Genomic DNA, 6,564 nt, shown 5'->3' with positions numbered 1-6,564 from the left:
TCCAACAACATCCAGAGGACTACTGGTCTCCCATTCTTGCTCTGACATTTGCCATAGTGACTTTCACAATGCATATCTGAAACCCTGCTCCCACACACACACACCCCGCACAAATACTTACATTCTAATCCTGTGCACAGCTACTGTGGAGTAAGTTCCATGTTGTCATTTACTCACAAGATGTATGCATAGAATTGCAGCTTTAAACAATCATAGAGTTGGAAGAGACCCTGAGGATCATTGAGCCCAACTCCCTGCAATGGAGGAATATGCAGTGGTCCCATACAGGGAATGAACCTGAAACCTTGGCATTAGCAGTACCACACAATCAAAATGGGGTGTAGGAGATTGGGATGTAGGAGACATCCACACCATACATTTAAAGCATGTGGCTCCCCACCCCAAGTCCCCTGAGGACTGCAATTTGTGCTTTTCTGAGGGGTAATTCCCAGCACCCTTAAACTACAGCACCCAAGATTCTTGGGTGTCGGGGAGAGAGTCATGTGCTTTAAATGTATGGTACAGATGTGACCTCAGAGCAGGTAGGGCTCTGAAATGATCGTTGTGGTTTAATAGATCTGAGCTTCCGTTTTGCATATGACTATAGATGTATTTCCTGTGCTGGCTTGCACTGATGTCGAACTCTATATGCCCTTAATAATTGAGACAGGGCTGCTTTCCAGCTCTGAGTTACTCTCTAACATCATTGTGACAAGAGGGTGCCTCTTTTTCTTTGTGGCTCACATGTCATCGACCCTCTTCTTATCAAGTCCCCTGCCAGACAGCTGATGAATGCTTTCAGAAACAGTAGCAATTTATATGTTAACGTTGATGCCCACTGGCACACTGTCAATGGTATCATCTGCTGGCATTTCCATTCCGAGGCCTGCGGCAGCGCGTGTTGTTGCTTGGTTTCCACTCTGTGCATAGGGACGTTGTCAGCACAACTGAGTCCATAAATTAACTGTGCCTTCTGGATCTCCTTACTGCCAGGATGCAAATAGGATCTTGTGACACACCTGTGCTAAGACACTGAAAAAACAACAACTGCTCTTCGCTTGCATTTGCAGGCAAATAGCATGACCTGAGCCATGCGGCCTTGTTCACAAAGAACTACCTATCTAAGAACTATCTAAGGTATCTAACTGTTGGAGATGTAACAGGGGTAATGCTTCTCTAAAACATATGTCCTTTCATTGTCCTACATTGAAAGCTTTTGGGCAGAATGTAACTGAAACTATTAACAGAACTGTACGGAACAACCTTACATTTACAGAGCAAAATACCCTCTTGAATTATATACCCAGCACATGGAACCTTACAAAAGGACAATGAGAGTGGACCCTTACTATAGCAAAAAGACTGATACTGATGAATTGGAAAAATAAAAATGTGGCTCCCTTCTACGATTGGACTGAAGACTTATACAAACTCACAACATACGAACAACGCAGACTTGCCATGGACTTATCATGGACTTGCCATGGACAAATTCAATGATATTTGGAATCCATTCTTACAAATTCTGTAATAGGTTAAAATCTGGTGAAGTACAATAATAAGTTTGTAAAATATACAGTTTGGGGTTTTTTCCCCTCCACCCTTTATGTTCCCTTCTGCACGGGTCCTATTTCTCTTCTTCTTCTTTTCTCTTTTATTTACATCTCACCATGTTTAGTGCACATATAATTATGTGCTTTTTGAATTTTCAATAAAGATGTTGAAAGAAAGAATTCTGGGAGCTAGAGTTTTGTTAAGGGTCCTGAGATCCCCTATTCCATGCCCAGAGCCACAATTCCAGGGTGGATTGATAATCAGTCCCTCTTTCCATGGACTCTGGGAATTGTAGCTGTCTGAGGGGAATGGGGGCTTCCTAACAGCGCTCACCACCCTTAACAAATAATAGTTCCCAGGGTTCTTTGGGGGAGCCATTAACTGTTTAAAATGCTTTAAATCTATGAAGGTGGCTTAAGTTAAACAAGTGAGATCTGCAGCAACCAGCCACTCCAGGTGTCCCTATTTTCCAGGGACAGTCCCAGAGTTGCCATTTCTGCTTCTGGGATACTGTAAGCCTTGATTCGGGAAGATCAATGTGCTTTAAATGTATGCTGTGTACCCAGCCAGAAAGAGAGAGCGCTATCAATTGGCTGTAGCCAAAGCATTTTGGAGTGTGGGCTCTTTCTCTGATGCTTTGCTGCCTTTTAGGAGCACTCTTTGCTTCCACTTACGCTCTGCCCTATTATCTGTAAACAAATCAATTACTGCAATATGTCATATGTCTCCACTGCTCTCATTGAAAGAGAAATAAATCTGGCAAGGCAGCTCTTTAACACAGCACTGGAATGCATGCTTTATGTGCAAAAGGTCACCAGAACCTGCAGTCAAAAGGACCAGGAGTAAGTGATATGAAAGACCGTTCTCTACCTCCAACCCTGCAGAGCTCATGCCAGTAGGAGCAAGCAATACTGTTCTAGACGGACAAATATTCTGACCTGGTATAAAATAGGTCCTACAATCCTGGAACTTGGGGAAGAGGGTATATGTTCTACTTTTAAAAAAAATGCATAGGGTGTTATATTCTGTGCACAAACAAAAGGCCAGCATCTATACCACCTGATGCCCTCCAGATGCTTTAAGATACAATTCCCATAAACCCTGACCATGGGCCATGTTTGTTTGAGAAAATTCTAATCCAAAGCAACTGGAGGGTGGTAGGTTAGGGAATGCTGAGCTCGACTGATCTAGCTCAATTCATGCAGGAAAGCAAAATTTTGCAAAATGAAAACACTGGGGAAAGCAAGCAAGTTCCATCAAGTTGCTTGTTTGCATTGTTTGCATCTAGTTCAGCAGCAGCGTAGGCAAATTCACAACTTGCACGCTCAACCTCTTGCAGGTGAGAGGGATGAACTATGCAGATTCCCATAATCCTGACTCTGGCCCTGGCTTCTTCTGTTATATTCCAGATTCTGTGGTGGTGAATGACATTGTGTCCCAACGTAGCTTAAAGCCCGATAATAGATTAGGATCTAGATTTCTCATTCCCAGACTCTCATCCTACATCAGGAATCACATCTAAGGAATTCCTGATGGATGGCCAACCAACCTCTGTTTAAAAACCTGCCATGAAGGAGAGTCCACTACCTTCTGAACAGTTCCACTGTCAAACAGCTCTTACAGCCAGAAAGTTCTTCCTGGTGTTTAGTCAGAATATCGTTTCTTGTAATTTGAACCCACCGGTTCTGATCCTACCTCCTGGCATAACACAAAATGGCTGCTGTTGGTTGCTCAAACTCAGACCCTCCAAGGGACCCTATTTTCCAAGGACATCCCTGATTTAGAGAAGCTGTCCCAGTTTCTGATTTGATCCTGGAATATCTCACTTGTCCTTCAGATGTTCCTATTTTCACTGGAGAAATGTTGGAGGGTATGGAGTTATCCAATCCCCAAGCTGTCTGAAGGCAATCCTGTATAGGGAAGCTTTTTAATGTTTTCATATATGTTGGAAGCTGCCCAGAGTGGCTGGGGCAACCCAGGTAGATGTGTGGGGTACAAATAGTAAAATTATCACTGTGGAATGGGACATCCCTATTTTCATTGGAGAAATGTTGGAGGGTATGCAAACTTTGTGAAAATATAGAAGGAAAACAGGTAAACTATCAACTGAGACCCCTCCATATTGCATTCATCAACTATTGCTACAGCCAAATAAAAGCAGAGAAAATGACGTCAACAAATGCAACTCTGTGAGCAAGCCATTTAAAAAGCTGCCTGGAATCTCATTATATTGTCTTAAAGTTGTTGCCCAAAGCTGTGGCAATATTGTTGCCACAGCAACCTCAACTTGTTATAACCATATTGTTATTCATGAGAAACACATGAGTACTGTATGTGAATCTTTCTCTAGCAGTTAGAATTAAAGCCATGGTGGAAGATATTTATTTGCTGCTTAAAAAAATAAAAATAAGACCAGTACCCTGTTCTCAAAGTGGCCAATCAGATTCATTGGCTGTGGTTTGAGGAAAGTTCCAAAGATAGAGAAGATTCAGATAGAGAGACCTAGGGCTACATTTGTCTCCCAGTTCTAAGGCTATCCACCCCTGAACTAGATGGATAAATAGACTAACCTGGTGTAAGACAGTTTCCTGTCTACCATAATGTTGCTGTTCATACTATGAAAACAAAAAAGGATTTACATTCTATGTTTGTTTGCTCCATCCATAATGAAGGCAAGTTTCTTAAAGCTAAAACTTGAAGATGAGTTTCAAAACTGCCATGCTTTTGAATAAATTCACATTTTATTCTTAAAGGAAAATGCTACAGCTTTTTTTAAAAAGTACTTCAAAAAGCAGTGTCCAGATGAGTGAATTATGTAGGTTATTAATAGCAATCACTAAGCACTGTTGCTGCTCCGAAAACAGTGCTTGTCAAACTAAAAAGCTAGCTGAGCTTCATCTAATACTGCTGTAGGGACACTGAGAAATAAGTGTCTGTATATGGCAGGGACATCCAGCTTCCAAGAGACTGCAATCTACTCACAGAATAAAAAACTGGCAGTGATCTATCAATTTTTTTAGGAGGAAAGTAGAAGTTGTTGATTTGGGGGGGGGGGTCAGGTCAAAATTGTTGAGCTTTTTAGCGAGGGAATTTGATCTTTTTGGGGGGTATATAGCATGTAATAAAATTACAGTGTTTACAATTGTAGAATAATGAGTTAATTAAAGGATGTGACCATGGACAGTTCAGGATGCAAGCATCTTTTTCTGCTGTGATGGCCAACAACTTTAAAAGAGAATTCAACAAATTCATGAAGGATAGGACACTTGCTATGATCTTATGAGTGTCAATACCAGGATTTAAGTGCCCGGATCTCTACAGCTTCCTTTAATGGATATAGCAAAAGGCCACAATGAATTTGCTTAAGAAAGACATTTAATTTTCCATTCCCTGGTGACTAAGTAACAAATAATTAATATCTAGGTCATTTAAAAAGAAAAAGAAAAAGAAAAACCCACTAAACAGGAAACATGGGGAATTTTGAATCCACCCCCAACCTTTAGTGCAATTAATGGAAACTGCATCTAAGCAAGCCTTCATAAAAGTAGTTAAAAGCAAGCATAGTTTCTAAAATGGTTTCCAATTACTTTGGAATATAATTGACATAAGAAGAGCGCTCCAAAGCAAAGCGAAAACATTATATAAAACCTGCCAGATGGGAATGGTATGGTACCATAACAGAAATTGCAAATGAAATCATTTAACAAAAAAACAAGAATCCCTAAGGTAGATGCAACGATGGAGTCAGATACATTTTTTAAGGTGTTCCACAAAAACAAGCTGTCATATGCATTTCAATTGCTTCTATAAAAAGAGAAGAATTAATTGCAATGATATGCATGGATTTTGACCTATGTTCTGGCAAGGTTTTTCTCTAGTTCAGTTCAGGTATTGGTAGGCGGCTCATCTGACCAGGTGGTGATGCTGCTGTTTGGTGGTTGCTTTTTAAAAATACCAGTAGATTTACAGTAAATTCAGATATAAAATTGTCATTTACACTTACAGGACCCCACATTGTCTGGTTCTGGTGCTGTCTCCAACTGCATTGGGGCAGGCTGCACAACTCCTAAACAAGAAGGTCCTGATAGATCCAATGTTGCCATATGATGCACAAGGCACATTGATGGCACTTATTAATATAAGTACAATTATTTTCCATTTTTATCACACATTTGTTCCCAAAGGAGCCCTGGACAGCCATACAGCATCATAAATGGAACAATATGATTACAAAAGCATTACAAAATGTACAGCTACAACAAAGAAAGAAAGAACCCCTTCAGAATACATACCAAGGGTGTAAGATTTGCCTTGGACCTGAATCTGTTCATTTCCCCAGTCCAACCTTTTAATCTGTTTCAGAGTAACTCTGGGCCCTTTCTACTTTCATCTGTGTTCCGGAGTCCGAGCTACTCTGTATAAAGTGAACTCTGGGTTCCCCTAGTCACTATAATGGGGAATCTAAAAATAGTTCCCCTTTTGGCCAAAGTGGATAAAATTTTAGGCACCTCCTAGGATCCACCCCCACCCAAAAGGTGGCTTAAGGCTGCCAAACCTTTATTGGCATATAGACAAAATTCTGAAAGCTTCTGTATAATAAAATCACTCAGCAAAATCTGCATCTAACAATTAAAATACTGTTGTATAACATTCATGGATCTTCACTGCATGTTGCAGAAACCTGGCTACTATCTCCGTCTTGTCCCCATCCCGGTTAAACATTAGAAAGGCTACCTTACATTTGTCTGACTGCCACTCCCTGCAAACAACCAGCTGATTAATGAGCTTAGGTCAAATTATCTGACACAAGGGGCAGTGCAAAAGAACATGCACGACTGATTCTATATGATTCTTTCCACAGAAGCATAGTCTCTCTGCGAGTGGCATTTTCTGGAATCTCCCCTTTGGTATTGCTGATGGTAGCACATTTATAGTCCCCTATCTATAAATTTATCTTATCAGAATTATCTTATCAGAATTTTAGACGAAGGAAGAAGAAGAAGAAGAAGA

Source organism: Podarcis filfolensis (genome assembly GCF_964270895.1).
Source record: "Podarcis filfolensis genome assembly, chromosome: 7".
NCBI classification, from domain to species: domain Eukaryota; kingdom Metazoa; phylum Chordata; class Lepidosauria; order Squamata; family Lacertidae; genus Podarcis; species Podarcis filfolensis.
Note: the sequence above shows the minus strand (reverse complement) of the source record.